The following is a 19,436-nucleotide window of genomic DNA, read 5'->3' on the forward strand; positions in this document are numbered from 1 at the left end:
GAGCAAGAAAACCTTGATTCATTAACAATCTGCAAAAAGTTCCAAGATCAGATTCTGAGCGGAACGCCATTGACATATATACATAAGATAATCTTGAACAATCATCATATATTCGAACATTATGAATCTTCATTATTGTAATAGAATAGAATACAATCCCTATGACTGAATAATCCAATCCAAAATTTGCAAAATCAATAGTAAAAGAATGTCAAGTTTATGATTTGAATCACAATGTTGGAATAAAAGAATTGCGATTTTCAAACAAGAATTAATTAATCTCTTGTTCGATCACCATCTCGGTAGTTAAACTCTCCCAAACATTGGAAAGTGCAGATTAATTCATTCATGTTCCATTAAAATTACACACCACGTGTAAAATCGGCCCCGCAACTGAACAATCCTATATTCACCACTGATCACTTTCTATGTTCATCCAACTTTACCAGATTTCAATTTTATGCATTCTTTTATCCAACCATGTCTGCTTTTAAATGTCATTTTTTTCCATAAAAGTATCGTCCGAACCTTTCAAATGTCCTTCTCCAAGTTTAATCACTTCATGTAACTTGTTATTGTTGGGAACAAAATTAGAGGGAAAAGGATTTGAAGGAAGTGAGGAGATGTGGGTGAGAACAAAGGGCGGAGATAAGGGGGCCAGGTCACTAGATTCCAGAACCACCTCTATCATGAATTGTCTCGGTACTTTGTAGTTGGAACTGTCCCTACTACGAATGGTTTTAGCCTCATCTTTCCGAAAAATTAAGGTTCAGGGTGGTTAATTAACTTAATGAATTCGTATTTTAGTTTTTTTTACTGAAAGCTGGGACGCGAGGGCAGGTCAGACATCCCAACGAGGTTGGCACCCCCGACACAGCCCCCAACCCGAATATTATTAAAAAAATGAAAACAGAATACAAGGGGAGAAAAAATAAAAAGAATCATAAACTAAAGACAGAAGCAAAACTAAAGAAAACGTATGCGCGCTACGTTACAAATATCATCGAAAACAAAACTCTGACAAGAGTCTGGAGGGATGCTCCACCATAACCGGGAATTTGCATTTTGACCGATGCTAGCAAGATGATCCGCTGCTTGGTTTCCCTCCCTAAAAATGTGAGTAGCACTCCAATTCATCCCAGGAAGTTTCTGCAGACAGCTGCACCATTCCCTCCGGATTCTCCAAGGCACTTCCCGGGATTGCTGTTTAAGAATATTAACTACATATGCAGAATCTGACTCAATCCACAGATTCTTCCAATTCCTCTCCTAGGCTTCACTCACCGCAAAGATGATCGCCTGAAGCTCGGCGATAAGAACATTTGAATTTTGCAGGGGCACCGTAAAACAACTAGTCACGAAGCCACGATGATTTCTAAAAATTCTTCCAGTCCCATCGCATCCATTCGATTCCCAGGCACCATCAGTGTTTACTTTCATCCATCCGGTCGGAGGGGGTATCCACTGAACAACCCTGTAATTCGATTCAGGAGGCGGTCGTGGACACACAAGCCCACTTAAGGAACCTTCCCTAATTAACATCATAAGATTGTAGCCTAGATTTTGGATTGAAGGGAGATCTTACTCGAAAATTACTCTATTGCGGATAAACCAAATATACCAGATACAAGTAACAGCCGAGAAAAACCATTTTTTCCTCGCGTATTTATTAACCTGAGCCCCTTTGATCTGATCACAAAAACTACTGGCATTAAAAACCGGACAACGCACATAATTAGCACCGCAAACCATACGCCAAAGAAGCTGTGAAATACGACAGTTGAAGAACAAGTGCTCCAAGCTCTCACCCGCTTCCCTACACAGTTCGCATCTCTGGGCCAGGGCGATCCCACGAGATTGCAACAATTCCTGAACCTCCAGTCTACCATGCAGAAACAACCAGCATATTATAGCTCGCCTGGGAGGAATGAACTGGTTCCACAACAACTTACTCCAACTAGAGAGTTGGCCCCGATGGAGCTTATCATAAACCTCGCTGGCCGTTAAGACGCCGGAATCAGCAGGCTGCCATATGCAGCAATCATCTTCCCCAAACGTTGCAATTTCTCTGATGTTATTTTGAATATGAATGGGAAGGAGATTCAGATTAGACCAGCTTCCATTGACCCTGAACTCATGCAAAGGCCTGTAGAGAGAAGCCTGTATTTTTCTTGGAATGTCCATCTGATTCGCGACAGTCGGAATTATCCATCTGGTTATCCAGAAATTCAGACAGGAAGAATCTCCAAACCACCAAATAGCATCGTTTCTGACAGCAGTGAACATTGATTTTAAAGAAGACCAGATGGTGGAGTTCGTAATGAACCTTTTCTCCAATCCCAAAATATCCAAGAACCTTGCTTTGAGCAATGAGATGATGAAACCATTTCCCTGCAGTAAATCCCAGCAAAACTTAGCCAGAAGAGCCTTATTAAACAGTTTAAGGTCTTTTATACCCAACCCACCATGCTTAATTTTCCTGCAGCAGATATCCCAAGAAGCAGTAATGAATTTTCTTTTATCCCTGTCCCCAGTCCATAGAAAGTTATGGATAGCCTTGTTAATCAGTGTGATTAGATCACCGGGCCACTTGTAAACCAAGAACGAATGCACCAGGGCGCCCGTCAATGATGATTTAATTAAAGTAAGCATGCCTGCAGTAGAAAGGGACTGACCTTTCTAGAGATTAAATTTACCAAGGAACATGTCGACGATAGGCTGCAGATAACATGATTTGGGAGCCCCTTGAAACAACGGAACACCAAGGTAATTGAATGGAAGTGAACCAATCCGAATTCCTAATAGATTAGCTAGCATTAATGAAGTTGCCAAAATAAGCATGTGATTTATCCCAATTGACAGCCTGTCCAGATAATGATTCATAGAGACTGAAAAATTCCTTGATGCACTTCATGTTTCTTAACGATGCTTGACAAAAAAAATCATCATGTCGTCAGCATAGAGGAGATGAGAAGGAAAGACAGTGTTATTGGTATACCTCATGGGTGTAAAACTGCCTTTGTCAATCAATTTGGAGATCCACTTACCCAGGAAATCCTCCGCAAGCCCTAAGAGTATGGAGGAAAGCGGGTCACCTTGCCTAACCCCACAAGAACAGCTGAAGAAGCCTTTGATGCCACCTCCAATAGCAATTGAGATTCTAGCTGATCTAAGAATCTCAAGAATCCAGTTTCTGAATTTCAGCGAGAATCCAAAGGAGTCCAGAACCGCTAATAAGAAATTCCAGTCCAAGGTGTCAAACGCCTTTCTGATGTCTATTTTTAGCGCCATATTTCCCCCAAAACATTTATTTTTAAGAAGGTTGACACCCTCCGAAGCTGCTGCTATGCAATGATGGATGCTTCTACCAGTTATAAAACCAAATTGATTGTCAGATACAATTCTGGAAGCAATAGGGGCAATTCTGTCAGATAGGATTCTAGAGATGCTCTTATAGTTGAAATTTCCCATTGCAACCGGTCTGAAATGATGAATCTCATTGGTGCCTTTAACCTAGGAAATCAGCAAAATGATGCTGGAATTCATTCCGGGGAGCATATAACCAGAATCAAAGAAGCTGAGAACCATTTTGCATACGTCCGGACCCACGATGTCCCAACAATGCTGATAAAAGGTCCCCCCAAACCCATCCGGACCCGGCGAACTGTCTCTATTCATACTGAACACAGCATCCTTGATTTCGCCATTCATCGGAGGCTTAGTGAGCTCCTCATTGTCAAGGTCAGTCACCGTGTTTGGTATTACTGAGCTAATAGCTTCATAATTAATATGTCTTAACTCCCCAGTGAAAAGCGATTCATAGTAAGAAACCACATACTGTGCAATCGTACTCTCATCAGACATGATAGAGTTATCAATCATAAGGCTGGAGAGTTTTGCACCTTTCTAATCTTTGCAGACCGCTGAAAGAACTTGGAGTTGCGATCTCCTAGATTAAGTCATTTCTCCCTGCTTTTGTCTCGGAGAAGCATCTCTTGTCTGAGTAATTGAAGCTCAAGATCCCTCTTAGCTTCCTCTTCTTGAACCATACAAGCTTCATTCAATCCCTGCTCAGCGATGCCAATCTGAACCTCCTCCAGTTTGTTCATTACAGCATCAATGTTGCATTCAACCCTTCCAAACACCTCACGATTCCAGATACGGAGCTTGGGATGAAGAGTTTTAGGCTTATGGCAAAGTAGTTGAGCCAGGGGGAGGGAAGTAGAGCAGGCAGTCCAATGCTCAGACACCAACCTGTGCAGCGATTCATGTGTTGTCCACATAGAAAGGAATCTGAACCTACCAATACGTACAGCTCCAACTCTGCAGGCAAGAAGAATCAGGTAGTGGTCCGATTTATTCCTAGGGAGGACCGAGCACCGGATGTTATGTTGGGGTTTTGTGTCCTATAGTCAATTGTTGCAGGATACAAACTTATTGTAAATGAATTGTTCTTTATATCAATTGTTTTAATGAGATATATGTTTTATAACTATATAAAGGCAATCCCTTTTAAGCACTAAATAAAGTCTAATAAAAGGAAATCCGTAAGTTTGTTTAAAGTGATTATAAAGTGTTCATACAAGCATGAAGTGAGACAAAACTTTATAATAAACTAATAAACTTAAAACCACCCCAAGTCAAGTGATATATTTAGGATTGATATATCACAGTTGAGACTTGTATGTAACAATGTCTTCTGTCCGACAGAAAGCTGATCTCACAAGCTTCACATATATAGATATCTGGACAGTTACATAGATCCGGTGAAACGTTGTTCATTAGGATTGGGGATCCGACTTGAGATAACAGGATGGGTAGATTCATCCTTGTCAACTGTTCATCTCATTGGTATTAATAGGTATAACTAATCCTCAGACTCAAAGGAATGTTAATTGGTCATCCTGAATTACTGAATGTGAGACTTTGATCCTGTGGTCCCACGATCCTTAACAGAGATGACTCTGGGGTGTGAACTGCAAAGGTTGGGTGTCACAGGAAGTAATTTCAGGGTAGTTATACATTGGATTGAGCATTTATCACTCCCGATTAATGGGAGATACATCCAAGGATCGCTTGTGGAAGACTCGACTCTAAACCCTTGCAAGGTGACAGCTTAAGAGTAGAAATTCGGATTTCACTTAACCTATCTTTTTGAGTTGACTCGGCCAATAACAAGTAAAACGAACGTCTCGCTATATGTGACTTGACATTACCCATAGTCATAAGATTCAGTTCAAGGATGTAGTTGATAAAGGATCGTATTATACCGTAACTAATACGGAAGGGTTAACGACAGAATCAACCTGTCTTCTTAACGGACTCTGGGGGAATGATTACGGACTTGCCAATAACATACTCTGTACATCATTCCGTTATGCAAGAGATTAAATATAATTCTTGAAGAAATTAATTTAATAGGTTGCATACAGCCAGAAGTAGTAAGGACCTAATGGATCACACATAAGACTTGGAACCAAAAGAGAGATGGATATGATTAATAGATGGAAGCCCAATTAAGCCCAGTAAGGCCCAAATACTAGGAGGGGGCCGAAATTTATATGTATTAGTAAGGAATTAATTTTATTCCATTAATCCTAATTAGATTAGGATTATGAATTAAATTAATTAAGAGATAATTAAGTTAGGAGTTTTAATTAGATTAATATACTCCTATTATTATCCAATTAGGTTATTTATTATTATCCTAAATGTATTTGATATATTATAAGATAATAATTAGGAATCCTATTCCGAATGGAATCCTATTAAGTAACCTATTCCTATCTAACTAGGGTTTAGATACAAGCTAATATATATACCCCTTCTTTTAATGAATTTCGACTAAGCCTATATCCCTCCCCTTAAGTGATTTTCGAAATTGCTTAATTAAGAGAGAAAAGAATTCTATTCCCAAGTTCGTGAACAAGAATTCATACGGCATTCCATCGATTGATTAATCTTATTCATCCCTCTTTCTCTTTGATCTTGTGTTGGTTTGTTAGAGGCAATCTATTTTGGTTGCATCTCATAAGGGTTGATTCTAACTTAATCTCACCGTGTTCACGAAAGAAGGAAAAACAATCAAAAGGGAGAAATTCGTTTTTCTTCGCCTACATCAGGTCAGTTCACTATTTCGAGGATTCCCGGAGATTGAACCGTCGTATCGTCGCGATTTTACGACAGTAGCGTCTAGACATATTCATCCACGTTTCCACCGAAGGGATTGTCGTTCGGAGGTCTAGAAGGTCGGTTTCGGATACGGGCAGATTGGTAAACAGTTTACATCTCTTTTGAAGTTGTGGGCACTTCGTTTGCAACGGTAGATTGATCATCAAAAGGTATTTCTTCTTATCCCTCTTTATATGAAATAATGATTAACGGATCCTATGGTTAAAAGGAACTAGGCTAAAATTTTTATATTTCCGCTGCTATACCTTAGCCTTAATATCCTTCAGTGGTATCAGAGCCATCGTTAAATCCGTTATTTCATATATGAAAATATAGAAGTTTTCAATAGGATTGAATAAATATTTATGGTTAGGATTAATTGACAAATAGTATTGATTGATTAATTCTAAAGATAAATAAAGTTTTGATTAATTGTTAATTAAAACTGATTATGCTTATGTTCCTAATTATTTCGGTTGATAATCATTATAACAAAATCTATTAGTTTTATAGTTAGGTTGATAAAATTAGTTTTATTAATTCTAAATGATAAAACGGAAATCTATTGTAGATTATCCTATTTCTGAAAACCGTTTTAAAATTGTTTTAGAATGTTTTCAGAAATTAATAGTTTTCTGTTTTGATTATCGAATGAATAATTCGTTTAAATGTTTGTTTTTACCAATATGTAAATCAAAGTGTTAAATGAATTAAAATCAAAATAAATGGGACGAGCATAATCAACGTTTTATATGGTTATATTAATCTAAGGATTAATATAAAGATACAAAACGATTAGAAGTAAAATTGGATGAAAGTTAATTTGACGAGTTAATGTGATTAACCTAAATATTACATAAGCCGGTTATGTAATCAACCAATTAAATTTATTTAATTGAGTCTATGCATGTTTGGAGTTATGGACATATTTGGACCCTCTTTTAGTCTTTTGGTATTTTTGAAATAGGGCCTGCGAGTCCTGCCTTTCTACTATCTATTGTAATTTCTCCTCTCATCTAATTCCCTTCAATTCAGTTGAAGTTTTCTTAAAGTAGTATAGAAATTAATATGTAATTTCAAGGCGCCAAGGAGAAGACGGAGGACCTAAAGAGAAATATGTAATAGTTAGTATTTCCTTAGGTTTGGCCTTTTATTCCGTCTCTGGCTCGACGGAATAATTTAGATGATATGTCCATAACGCCAATGTATGTGAATGTATGTGTGTCTGATGTATGCTAAAGCAAATCAAGACTAAGTTAGATAATGAGACCTAAATAAAATCCCTCGTTAAAAAGTTAAGTAAATAAGCAAGTTATTAAAATCGGTTGCCCCTCCCTAATATTATAATTCAGCCGGCAGTACTGGGGGCCTTTGGGTTGTTGGCTAAAGTCAAGCTCGGGGTCTTATGGTAACACCTGGATTATCGAAAATCATTTTTTCATGAATATGGGGTAGTACTTAAATTAGATTATGATAATTGGATGGGCAAACTAATGTTGTCATAAACTAATGGGCAAAATGGTTGGGATTAATATGAATGACATATTAGTTACTAACCCAATAACCTAGGAATCACATTCGAGATGTGATTGATTGCATGAATCTACCTAACGAATGGGACTAGCTTGTTGGCTAAAGTCAAGGCGAAATCTCAGGAGTTAGGATCCTAGCTCACTAAAGGATTTGTGAAATTCTTCGAATTAATATGGAGGGTTATTAATTTGGCAAAATAGTGGGAGCAATCTGAAATAAATTAAAAGGCCTATAATTTTAGATTGTTATACTTTAAAACAAATGAATAACATACGTCTACTCTTTCTCACTCTCAAGTTTAATTAAACACTCTTAAAATCATGACTAACACCAATCTGCAAAATATACTTACCGATAACAAGTTGAATAGTTCAAACTTCACCGACTAGTTTCGTAACCTCAAAATTGTTTTGAAGTTCGAGAAAATTGGGTATGTACTTGATACATCGATACCCCCTGTCCCTGAAGATGATGCTCCCATCGAGGAAATTGATGCTTATCAGAAGCACAAGGCTGATGATGATCATGCCGCTTGCATCATACTTGCATCGATGACATCGGAATTACAAAGGCAACATGAGGAGATGAATGCATATTCCATCATCATGCACCTAAAGGAATTGTTTGGGAAACAAACCAGGTGCGAACTCTACGAGATATCAAAATTGTTGTATCGTTGCAGGATGCAAGAGGGCACATCTGTCATGACACATTGTGTCAAGATGATAGGCTATATTACCAAACTTTCTAGTATTAGATTTGTGATGGACAACGAATTAAGTACCGACTTTGTTCTTCAGTCCCTCCTAGAGAGTTATTCACAGTTCATCATGAACTACCAAATGAATGACTTGCAAACCTCTCTTGAAGAGCTTGCAAACATGCTCAAATCAGTTGAGCCCAATATGAAGAAAGACAAGGCCATACCGGCTCTTGTAATCGAGGGATCGAAGAAAAGAAAAGGTAAATTTCCCAATTCTAAACATCCCAAGAAAGGTAAGAAAGATGTGTCCAAGGGAAAGGAAGTTAAGAAGCCCAAAGGAGAGTGCCACTTCTGTGGTAAAGATGGGCATTGGAAGAGAAACTGCAAGGAGTATCTAGCCACCCTCAAGAAGGGAAAAGGCGGTACTTCTTCATCTGGTATGTTCTATATTGAAATAAATACGGTTTCATTGGCTGAATCTTGGGTACTTGATACCGGATGTGGATCTCATATTTGTACAAATATGCAGGAGCTAAAACAGACTAAGGAACTAAAGAAAGGAAGCATAAACTTGCGAGTGGGAAATGGAGCAAGAGTTGCCGCCCTCGTAATTGGAGATTATGTTTTACTTTTGCCCTCTGGGCTTGTAATAGAATTAAGGAATTGTTTATACGTTCCTGAGATGTCTCGTAACATTATTTCTACTAGCCGTCTCGTTGACGACGGTTTTCATATTTCAATAAAGAACAATAGTTGCAATTTTTATAAAGATTCGATCTTTTATTTTTCAGGAATATCACAAAATGGGATTTATGTGTTAGATGATAAAACTCCTGTTTTTGCAATTGATACCAAAAGACATAAGCTAGATAATTCAACTTACTTGTGGCATTGTCGTTTAGGCCATATAAACAAGAGACGCATGCTAAAGCTACATTCAGATGGGCTTATAGATCCAATCGATCCCGAATCATTGGAAACATGCGAATCATGTTTAAAAGGTAAAATGACAAAGACACCCTTTAGCAATAAAGGTGAGCGTGTATCAGACACTCTAGGACTCATTCATTCAGATGTATGTGGCCCTATGTCAGTCCAAGCAAGAGGAGGATTCAGATACTTCCTTTGCTTCATAGATGACCATACTCGCTATGGTTATATCTACTTGATGAGGCACAAATCAGAAGCTTTTGACAAGTTCAAATGCTTCAAGAATGAAGTGGAAAATCAATTAGGAAAGAAAATAAAGACACTTCGATCTGATCGAGGTGGCGAATATCTTTTTGATGATTTTCTGAATTATCTAACTGAATGTGGGATATGCTCACAATGGACACCTCCCTATACACCACAACACAATGGTGTATCCAAGAGGAGAAACCGTACCCTATTAGATATGGTACGATCCATGATGAGCATGGCCTTACTTCCAAAGTCGTTCTGGGGCTATGCCTTAGAAACTGTCCTCTTCACCCTGAATCGAGTACCAACTAAATCCGCTAGTTCCACACCATATGAATTGTTCGTTGGTAGGAAACCCGTGTTCTCTTTCATGAGAGTATGGGGTTGTTCAGCATATGTCAAACGCGTTGCGTCCGATAAATTAGATTCTAAATCTGATAAATGTTTCTTCATTGGATACCCTAAGGAAACTATGGGATATAACTTCTATCATCCAGATGATCAGAAAGTGATCGTATCCAAACACGCAACCTTCTTAGAGAAAGAGTTTCTCGAAGAAACACAAAAGGGAAGCGTGATTGAACTCGATGAAGTTCAAGAGGAAGAAACACCAACTGAAACAACGGAGGTGGTCGAGGTACCCGAAGAAGTCCCATTAGATGAGACTCCAGTGGCACCTATTCGTAGATCACGAAGAGTTCGTGAACTCCCAGTTAGATATGGTTTTCTAGTGGGAGATGATGACGAGGTTCCCGTGTTAGACGACGAACCCGAAAACTACGAAGAGGCTCTTACTAGTCCAGATTCTAAAGCATGGCTTGAGGCCATGGATTCTGAAATGGATTCCATGTATACTAACCAAGTTTGGACTTTGGTTGATCCACCCGAAGGGATAAAACCCATTGGGTGCAGATGGATCTTCAAAAAGAAGACTAACATGGATGGAAAGGTTAGCACCTACAAGGCTAGGTTGGTAGCGAAAAGATATCGTCAAAAATAAGGTGTTGATTATGACGAAACCTTCTCTCCCGTTGCTATGTCCAAATCAATCAGAATCATGCTTGCAATTGCCGCTCATTTTGATTATGAGATTTGGCAAATGGATGTGAAAACAGCTTTCCTAAACGGAAACCTGCTTGAGGATGTATACATGATGCAACCTGAAGGTTTCATATCAAAGGATGCAAATAAAGTTTGCAAACTTCAGAGATCCATTTATGGACTCAAGCAAGCATCTAGAAGCTGGAACAAGCGTTTTGACGAAACCATAAAACAATTTGGTTTCGAACAAAATTGCGAAGAAGCTTGCATTTACAAGAAAGCAAGTGGGAGCTCTATAGCATTTCTCATACTATATGTGGACGATATACTGTTAATGGGAAATGACATTGCTCTTTTACAGTCAGTGAAAATATGGTTATCCGGTAACTTCTCAATGAAAGACCTCGGTGAAGCAGCCTATATACTTGGTATAAAGATCTATAGGGATATATCACGTAGACTGCTTGGTCTTTCACAGGCTACATACATTAAAAAGGTGCTAAATCGGTTTAGCATGCTTGAATCGAAATGAGGTAACTTACCCATGGTACATGGAGTAAAGTTAAACAATTATCAATGTCCTAAAACTGATGATGACAAACGACGCATGGCTGTAGTCCCGTACGCCAGCGCGATCGGTTCGATTATGTATGTTATGCTATGTACTAGACCCGACGTAGCGTTCGCGTTATCTGTGAGTCGTTACTAAGGGAATCCGGGAGACGAGCATTGGATTGCCGTCAAAAACATTCTTAAGTACTTGAGAAGAACTAAAGATATGTTTCTAGTGTACGGAGAAGGAGATCTGAAAATACAAGGATTTTTAGACGCTAGTCATCTCACAGATGAGAATGATTTCAAATCCCAATCAGGATACCTGTTTATCCTAAATGGGGGCGCGGTCAGTTGGAAAAGTTCCAAGCAGGGAAGAGTAGCTTTCTCTACGACCGAGTTAGAGTACATCGCTGCTGCGGAAGTAGCAAAGGAAGCAGTTTGGATTAGAAAGTTCATTACAGAACTAGGTGTGGTGCCTGACATTGTCAATCCCATTACTCTGTACTATGATAACAATGGAGCCATTGCGCAAGCAAAGGAACCACGGTCTCATAATGCATCCAAGCACTACCTAAAGCAATACCACATCATTAGAGAGATTGTGGCTAGAGGAGATGTGAGAATAGAAAGAGTACCTACAGAGGACAACGTTGCAGATCCGTTGACAAAGCCTTTAACCCAGAAAGTACATGATCGTCATTTAACTTCTACTGGGATAAGTTTTAGAAACAATTGGCTTTAGTCCAAGTGGGAGTATGTTGGGGTTTTGTGTCCTATAGTCAATTGTTGCAGGATACAAACTTATTGTAAATGAATTGTTCTTTATATCATTTGTTTTAATGAGATATATGTTTTATAACTATATAAAGGCAATCCCTTTTAAGCACTAAATAAAGTCTAATAAAAGGAAATCCGTAAGTTTGTTTAAAGTGATTATAAAGTGTTCATACAAGCATGAAGTGAGACAAAACTTTATAATAAACTAATAAACTTAAAACCACCCCAAGTCAAGTGATATATTTAGGATTGATATATCACAGTTGAGACTTGTATGTAACAATGTCTTCTGTCCGACAGAAAGCTGATCTCACAAGCTTCACATATATAGATATCTGGACAGTTACATAGATCCGGTAAAACGTTGTTCATTAGGATTGGGGATCCGACTTGAGATAACAGGATGGGTAGATTCATCCTTGTCAACTGTTCATCTCATTGGTATTAATAGGTATAACTAATCCTCAGACTCAAAGGAATGTTAATTGGTCATCCTGAATTACTAAATGTGAGACTTTGATCCTGTGGTCCCACGATCCTTAACAGAGATGACTCTGGGGTGTGAACTGCAAAGGTTGGGTGTCACAGGAAATAATTTCAGGGTAGTTATACATTGGATTGAGCATTTATCACTCCCGATTAATGGGAGATACATCCAAGGATCGCTTGTGGAAGACGACTCTAAACCCTTGCAAGGTGATAGCTTAAGAGTAGAAATTCGGATTTCACTTAACCTATCTTTTTGAGTTGACTCGGCCAATAACAAGTAAAACAAACGTCTCGCTATATATGACTTGACATTACCCATAGTTATAAGATTCAGTTCAAGGATGTAGTTGATAAAGGATCGTATTATACAGTAACTAATACGGAAGGGTTAACGACAGAATCAACCTGTCTTCTTAACGGACTCTGGGGGAATGATTACGGACTTGCCAATAACATACTCTGTACATCATTCCGTTATGCAAGGGATTAAATATAATTCTTGAAGAAATTAATTTAATAGGTTGCATACGGCCAGAAGTAGTAAGGACCTAATGGATCACACATAAGACTTGGAACCAAAAGAGAGATGGATATGATTAATAGATGGAAGCCCAATTAAGCCCAGTAAGGCCCAAATACTAGGAGGGGGCCGAAATTTATATGTATTAGTAAGGAATTAATTTTATTCCATTAATCCTAATTAGATTAGGATTATGAATTAAATTAATTAAGAGATAATTAAGTTAGGAGTTTTAATTAGATTAATATACTCCTATTATTATCCAATTAGGTTATTTATTATTATCCTAAATGTATTTGATATATTATAAGATAATAATTAGGAATCCTATTCCGAATGGAATTCCTATTAAGTAACCTATTCCTATCTAACTAGGGTTTAGATACAAGCTAATATATATACCCCTTCCCTTAATGAATTTCGACTAAGCCTATATCCCTCCCCTTAAGTGATTTTCGAAATTGCTTAATTAAGAGAGAAAAGAATTCTATTCCCAAGTTCGTGAACAAGAATTCATACGGCATTCCATCGATTGATTAATCTTATTCATCCCTCTTTCTCTTTGATCTTGTGTTGGTTTGTTAGAGGCAATCTATTTTGGTTGCATCTCATAAGGGTTGATTCTAACTTAATCTCACCGTGTTCACGAAAGAAGGAAAAACAATCAAAAGGGAGAAATTCGTTTTTCTTCGCCTACATCAGGTCAGTTCACTATTTCGAGGATTCCCGGAGATTGAACCGTCGGATCGTCGTGATTTTTGGACAGTAGCTTCTAGACATATTCATCCACGTTTCCACCGAAGGGATTGTCGTTCGGAGGTCTGGAAGGTCTGTTTGGGATAGAGGCAGATTGGTAAACAGTTTACATCTCTTTTGAAGTTTTGGGCACTTCGTTTGCAACGGTAGATTGATCATCGAAAGGTATTTCTTCTTATCCCTCTTTATATGAAATAACGATTAACGGATCCTATGGTTAAAAGGAAGTAGGCTAAAATTTTTATATTTCCGCTGCTATACCTTAGCCTTAATATCCTTCATGTTATCCCAGCTGTCAATAAAAGCCTCATTAACCAGGACTCTGTCTAATTTGCATTCTACATGGTCATCTCCCAACCTACCATTCGACCAGGTGAAATATAGGCCAGAGCTCTCCACCTCCATGTATCCACCCATATTGATGAATTCTCTAAATTCCCTACAACTTCTTTGAGATGGAGGTCTGCCAGTTTTCTCATGCACCCCTCTAACCCCGTTGAAATCACCAATCACTAGCCTTTTTTCTCCCCCCTCCATACCTAAAATAGAATCCCAGAGAAGACGACGCCTTATAGCACTGTTACTTCCATAGACAAATGAGATATGATACTCCTGAGAGCCCAGACTGTAGTTACAAAATCCAATTTGATTAATATGTGATAGACGATAAATTTTCCTAAGTTTGTTCAAAATGACTTAATTTTACTTTTGTAGTCCAAATAATTTGAGGCGTTTTAATTTGTAGTTCAAAATGACTTAATTTGAGACGTTTTAAAGTGGCACATAATAAATGGCCTTTATCTGTAGGAGACCAAATCGAGTTACTAAACACACCTAAAATAGGCAGCGCACATTAGGCGACGCATATGACCTCTATGCATAAATGATATGGATGATATGCATAATAATAATTTTATTGGATGGGCCAAAACCTTGTTCTTTCGATAATAATGTTATAGAGATATGAATAATATTAAAACAGAAAATGTTTAGAAATTAGAAGGATAGTTTTGTCATTATCAAATATATCGAAACAACTTTTAACAAAAAGCTCTGAAACGACTGATATTTCCACAAAAAAATGTTAAATGCTGCTATTGTATAAACCTCACTAAACACTACATTTCTTGCGATTTCGAATGAAACATTAAACACTGCTCTGGAAATCTGAAACAAACATCCGCTAATTCTACATCTTTCATATACTATACTTTTTAAGCAACACATTTTAAGTAAAAAAAAATACAGTATTGTACTTGATAATGACATATGGGGCATGCATACTTTCATGTTCTTTCAAGGGTATTTATGATATTTCATAGTAATAGTTAGTGTGTAGGTGTAGAGATTTTGATTTAGTATTTTTAGGAGTCATGTAGGTGTAACATTGAATTTGTAATTTTTGGATTTTTTTTTCTCAACAAAATGGGAAAGTTATTAAAAATTTATAATTGTAGAAGCAGCTACCTAAAATAATAATTTACTATAAAAAGTGTATTCAGATCCTTTTTAAGTTTATAATATGTCGAGTCACTTGGTACATCACGTCATCCGTACACTTAGTGATGCAGTAGAAATATAATAAACGTTAATGAATATTGATTCGTGCATGAATATCCGTTAATCAACCTTCAAAATCCATATAATTTTGGAAAATACCAATTAGTATTATTGAATATTAAAAGATGATTAATAAACATTTTACCACTAAGCTAACTTTCACTTTTTCAAATTAAAATTCAAAACATAAATTGGTGAGAGTGGGATTTGAACCCACGCCCTTTTAGACCAGAACCTTAATCTGGCGCCTTAGACCAACTGGGCCATCTCAACTTTGATGAATTTTTCTAATTTTTTTATAACATAGGGCTAAAATTGATCTTGCTTGGAAACATAATATGCAAATTTGTAAGTAAATCTGGATGTCTTTAATTAAAAAAAATCTATCTTTACAAATGGAAAAAACCTCGTATAAATATTTGCAAATTTTTTAGGAAAAAGTACAAAAATAAACCTTGTGGTTACACCTGTTTTCGATCGGAACATTTGTCGGTTAAAAGTTTACAAAATAGTATATTGAGGTTCATTCCATTAGCAAACACATACCAAGTTAACTAACGATGTTAAAAGTCAAAGGAAAAAGAGTTAATTTGGTCCTTATATTTATTTATTTTATAAATTAACCCCTTATTATCTAATTATCACAAACAAACCTCAAAATAAAAAATAAAAATCAATTAAACCATCTTTTTCATCTCTCTTTATTTCTTATTTTTTATTCTTCTCTCTCTGCTCTCTCTTAATTTTTCTCTCTCTAAAAAAATTGAACATAAGAAAACGTACGGAATTCAAGTTCTGCTCTTGAAAATCAATCATATGGAGATTAATTCTTCATATTTCATTAAACAGTGTAGAGAGAAAGAACTTAATTCGTGTTCAACAGATTCTTGAAGCCTAATCCAATTAGCAATTCAAGAGAAAGAAAACTTTGATTCATTAACGATCTGCAAAAAGTTCCAAGATCAGATTCTGAGCGGAACGCCATTGACGCATATACATAAGATAACCTTGAACAATCATCATATATTCGAACATTTTGAATCTTCATTACTGTAATAGAATAGAATACAATCCTTATGACTGAATAGTCCAATCCAAACTTTACAAAATCAATAGTAAAAGAATGTCAAGTTTATGATTTAAATCACAATATTGGAATAAAAGAATTGCGATTTTCAAACAAGAATTAATTAATCTCTTGTTCGATCACCATCTCGGTATCTAAACTCTCCCAAACATTGGAAAGTGCAGATTAATTCATTCATGTTCCATTAAAATTACACACCACGTGTAAAATCGGTCCTTTGTGGTTGGAACTGTCCCTACTACGAATGGTTTTAGCCTCATGTTTCCGAAAAATTAAGGTTCAGGGTGGTTAATTAACTCAATGAATTTGTATTTTAGTTACAAAATCCAATTTGATTAATATGTGACAGACGATAAATTTTCCTAAGTTTGTTCAAAACGACTTAATTTTACTTTTGTAGTCCAAATAAAGCTTAATTTTGAGACGTTTTAAAGTGGTACATAAAAATTGGTTTTGGACCACTCAAATGATAATATGTATACATGCAAAAAAAAAATGAGCAAGTTCGATTTAGAAATTTCTTTTTATGCACACACGTGTAATTTTGATCCCCCAACAGACCAGTGTTGTATTCGCCACTAGTGAGAAGTAGAATATTTGAAGAAATATAGTAAGCAAACATGCTACGAGAAAGAGGTTAAACAAGTTGGAAAATGTTTCATTATCCAAAAAAAAATCATATGAATTTTGCAAGGAAACGAGATAATACTAGTGAATAACTATGAATCACAAATCTAAAGAGAGAAAAAAGAGAAATAAGGAGAGAGAAAGCAAATTATGAGAGAGAATGGAGTGATGGAGATGATGTGCCACTTAGAGATTGGGTAAAAAAGTAAAAAAATGAGGAACCACAAAAACACCCATTGATTATTTGACCATAAATTACCAAATCATCATTTTCTAACGGTGTTAACAGTTTGGATTGTCTTTGCTAATGAAATGAATCACATGGTATCCGTTTGTCAACTTTTAAACCACGAATATTGTATTTGCAAACCAGTCAAACCACAAGGTTTATTTATGTACATTTCCCTAAAACTTCATAATAATAATTTTATTGGATGGGGAAAACCTTGTTCTTTCGATAATAATGTTATAGAAATATGAATAATATTAAAACAGAAAATGTTTAGAAATTAGAAGGATAGTTTTGTCAATATCAAATATATCAAAACAGTTTTTAACGAAAAGCTCTAAAACAACTGATATTTCCACAAAAAATGTTAAATGCTGCTATTGTATAAATGATGCTTGCAAAATGTATAGCAATAAATAGGACAAGTGTATCCTATCGCAGCAAGTAGTATAGTGCTTAAGCATAAGATCGAACCACAAAGACTATCTGTCGCAACTAATCGGTCTAAGGAAAAGAACGTAATTGTTCGGAAGGTTGAATATATATTGGAGTCGTTAAAAGAGATAAATTTCTAAAACAAATGATAAAAGCTATTGAAGGGGTAGGATTCGATTTAATTGATGAGATAGTCTAAGATGTGGATTCTCTTAATTGGATTCTATGTATAATGTTCCGGGATTCAGTTGTATATCTAAGGACAATTGACGGTAATCACCTAATCAACGACATGAATATGGTCAATCATTGCAGTTTATTCACATGCAGTCGGTTGACGGCTTGATTAGGCATATAACCTAGGGCATGCGAAGCATTAAGTTCTGTGGTGATTGAGGCTAAAGCCGTAGCCTAGCCACTAAACCGCACTCCTAGTGGTCTCTAACGAGGTTAGATTATGCTAATTCGGATTAGGTAGTTCCTTGGTCAGGTAACTACCCATCTGTGATCCTATATTAGTCAGATTATAGGCATTAGCTGCAGTAGTTTCAGGCTAGTTGATCATCATCGAATCTCATTCTATCCTCGACCCTATTTCTGATAAATCTAGGTCATTAAGCATGCGCAATCTAATCAATTGGAAGTAACTCCATACACTGAATCCCTAATCATACATGGTCAAACAATCAATCTCATCCCCATCCCAGATAGGGTGAGGATTAGTTCATAATTAAAGCAACCAAATCATTACCACACAATTCATCCACAAGAATCACCATTAATTTAAACAAGCAAAGAGTAAAAGACAATTGAGGGAATTAGAAATCCAAAACCCGGAAGTGTCTGATTCTGATTACAAAATGGGGAGAGATTTCTCTCCTCAATCAATCTTCAATTGAGTTCCAAGCAAAATAATTCAAGCTAAAATTATCATAAAATCTGTTCAAAAGAAAAAGGGAGAAGATGAAGCAAGAAAGAAAAGAATAATAGCAAGAAAAGCCAACCCTAACAAAGGAGGCATAATGTTCTATTTATAGTGCAAGGTGTTTTCAGGGGGTATTTTGGACATTTTCGGAACAAGATTCGCGCCCTAAAGGTGAGATGACGCTGGGAAATTGCTTCCCAGCGTCTTGTCTCGTCGAGACAAGAGGTGTCTCGACGAGACGAAAAGGTGTCTCGACGAGACACTTGGCATCTCGTCGAGACACCACGCGATGGTTCCATTTTGGGAACCATCGGCCCAGCTCGTCTCACCGAGACAGGCTATGTCTCGATGAGACAGCCACGGTCTCGACGAGACAGGTGATGAAACGTGGCAGCTCTCTCCGGAGTTTATCTGTTTCGGTCCCTAGGCCTTCGGAATTTGCTCAAATGGTCCCCAAACTGTCTGGACATGCTCCAAAAGGCATGAGTCTGGTTCGGAGATGCTCAAGTTGCCCTAAAAACACCTGAAAATACAGAAAAAGCCATAAATAACGGAAATTACTAATTACAACTAAAAGACAACAAAATGATACTGAAATTGAAAGGAAGTAAAGCAAAAACAAACTAAAAGAAGTCTAAAAACCCTATACAAATGGGAGCTATCAACCTCCCCACACTTGAATCTTGCTTGTCCTCAAGGAAGAAAGAATCAAAAGCAGCCCTAAAGTCAACAAATAGCTCCCGTACACAGACGAGGATCCATTGCACATTTATTATCCATACGGTCTCAAACTACTCAAGTTGCAATTAAAAACAAAGTGAACCTCAAAATAATCTCCAGAACTGA

At 37.0% G+C, this 19,436-nt stretch overlaps 1 non-coding gene across 1 annotated transcript; it reads right to left on the reverse strand.

Annotated features, from left to right (window-relative positions):
- Positions 1 to 15,479: 15,479 nt before the first annotated feature.
- TRNAL-AAG (transfer RNA leucine (anticodon AAG)) lies at positions 15,480 to 15,560 on the reverse strand. The gene has a single exon. It is a non-coding gene; the product is annotated as a tRNA-Leu (tRNA).
- Between the last annotated feature and the right edge of the window lie 3,876 nt (positions 15,561 to 19,436).

Source organism: Euphorbia lathyris, chromosome 2 (genome assembly GCF_963576675.1).
Source record: "Euphorbia lathyris chromosome 2, ddEupLath1.1, whole genome shotgun sequence".
Classification (NCBI taxonomy): domain Eukaryota; kingdom Viridiplantae; phylum Streptophyta; class Magnoliopsida; order Malpighiales; family Euphorbiaceae; genus Euphorbia; species Euphorbia lathyris.